Genomic DNA, 2500 nt, shown 5'->3' on the forward strand with positions numbered 1-2500 from the left:
GCGAACCCTTCCGTGCGGCCGCCTCGCCGGAGCGGGGGCGGCGCGCAGGGCCCTCTCCTGGGGCTTGCGAGGAGCGGCCGTCGGGGCTGGCCGCGTCCTCGGATCTCGATGCGACGCTCGTTCGGTTCCTGGGAAATCGTGTGCTCCGCCGGGGTCCGGGGGCGAGCGCCCTTCGCTGGGCGAGGGGGACGCTTCCCCGGCACCCCTGGCGGCGTCGGACGCCTGCGGGTGCCGGCGGACGGAGCAGACCGCGCCGCACGGGGTACGGGTGCGGGGCCCGCCCGGCTCCGGAGACCGGAGCGCTCGGGCGGACGCCTGGGGACCGGACGCCCTCTCCGGGCGGAGGGGTTCCGGGCGCGCCGTGGGCAGAGGGAGGGTCGGGTTCGCCTGGAGCCGGCCGAGACCCCTGGGTTCCGGCCGAGCGATCGTCCCTCCCCGCCGGGGCGCGGGGTGCCACATCGATCGGGTTGCGGAAATGGGAGACGTGGGGCCCTTCTCTCGCGTCAACCGCAGCCCTCCGTTTTCTCTTTTCCGGCTTGACTCTGTTCGCCACCTGTGATGCTCTCTGGCCGGTTCCCTCGGGCGTAGCGGGACGGGCGGCGCGCGCGACGCTCTCGCGGAGCGTCCTCCGACGCTTCCCCGGGCTCCTGGAGCCGCCTCCCGGCCCGAGGGGTGCCCGTCCGCACTCATCGGCTGAACTTCCGCGAATTGCAGTACCCGATTCGGCCCGCCGGGGGGCGCTGCCGCCGGGGGAAGAGGGGGACGGGCCGGGCCTGGCGCCGGGCTCCGCCGGACGCCCGGCGCTGCCCCGTCTCGGCCTCGGAAGGGGGAGTCGGGGGAACGGGAGGCCGGGAGTCCCGGAGAAAGAGAGAGAGAGAGAGAGAGAGAGATAGAGAGACCTCCGCGGTTCCGCCTTCGACCGCCGGGGGGCGCCGCGCACCCGTCCGCACGGGCCCGTCCCGGTGGCTCCCGGCAGGGCTCTCCCAGGGCCCCGGTCCGGGAGCCCGACTGCGTCCGCTCTCCGCTTCCAGAGAGGAGGCTGTCGGACGGGGAGAGCTGGTACCGGGCTCCTGGAGCCCTGCCTGGGCAGCCTATGGAAGGGAGGGAGCCCTGGCCCTGCTGCTCTCCGAGCTCCGGCCCTGCTGCTCTCCGAGCTCCGTGCCTACTCTGCCACGGGTCCTTTCGCAGGAGCTCCAGGGAAACGGGCTTTTCGGCCCCTGACAGAGTCCCGGCTCTCTCGCTCGCCTCGTTGGTACCTACTGATCCGGCGGAGGTGTTCTCCGGCGGGTAGCGACACGGACGGCCGAGGGCGCGCTTCACCCAGGCTTCAACCGTCTCCTCCCCGAGCCCCTGGAAGTGCAGCTGGGCCGCGGGCGCCCCGGTCCGCACTCATCTGCGAAACTTCCACAAATTGCAGTACCCGATTTGGCCCGCCGGGGGGCGCTGCCTCCGGGGGAGAAGGAGACGTGCCCGGCCCGTACGTCGGGCTCCAACGGATGCCCGCCGTGGACCCTTTATAGGCCCCATCCTGGTCCTGCCATGCTGTTATCGGAGCTCCACGGCTATCTTGTCACTAAACCTTTCGTTTGAGCTCCAGGGCTTTTTGCTTTTTGTAACCCGGTTCCTGGAGCCCTGCCTGGGCAAAATCGGATGCAAGAAGGCCCTGCCCATGCTGATCTCTGAGCTCCGCGCATCTTCTGTCACGGGTCCTTTCGCAAAAGCTCCAGGGAAACAGGCTTTTCGGCCCCGGACAGAGTCCCGGCTCTCTCGCTCGCCTCGTTGGTACCTACTGATCCGGCGGAGGTGTTCTCCGGCGGGTAGCGACACGGACGGCCGAGGGCGCGCTTCACCCAGGCTTCAACCATCTCCTCCCCGAGCCCCTGGAAGTGCCGCTGGGCCGCGGGCGCCCCGGTCCGCACTCATCCGCGACACTTCCGCGCTGGAGTCCGACGCTCGCCGGCCGCGTCCCCCGGCCCGCGGGGGCCCGGGGGGAGGCCCGACGCGTGCGGGGGGAGGCGGCGGGCGGCGGGGGCGCCCCCGCGCCACCCGACGGCGCCCCCCGGTGGCCAGAGGCGGCTCGGAGCGAGACGATCGGGGGGGGACGGCGGCGCGTGACCCGCCCCGGCCCCCTTGGCCCAGCGGACGGGCAGGCGGCTCCCGGGCGACCCCCCCCCGATCCCCGCCGCGGCGCCCCCCGGTGGCCGCCTGACGCCACTGCGGGGGGTGCAGATTCCGTGTGTCCTCTCGGATAAAAACAAAAGAAACGGTTCCCGTCGGGCGAAAGTAAGTGGGACGCAGGGCCCCGGGCCCCGACGGTCCGCGCGCGCGGCGCCCCCCGCTGGCCGGTCGAAGGGAGGACAAAAATAAAATGAAAAAAATTTCAAAAAAGCACTCGCCCCAAACAGACGAAAGGTACCCGGTCCGCCCGGATGAACCCTCCCCCGTGTCCCCGCCGCGGCGCCCCCCGCTGGCCAGCCGAGGTAATACACGATTGAGAGGG

This window comes from Pseudophryne corroboree, unplaced genomic scaffold (genome assembly GCF_028390025.1).
Source record: "Pseudophryne corroboree isolate aPseCor3 unplaced genomic scaffold, aPseCor3.hap2 scaffold_385, whole genome shotgun sequence".
NCBI lineage: Eukaryota > Metazoa > Chordata > Amphibia > Anura > Myobatrachidae > Pseudophryne > Pseudophryne corroboree.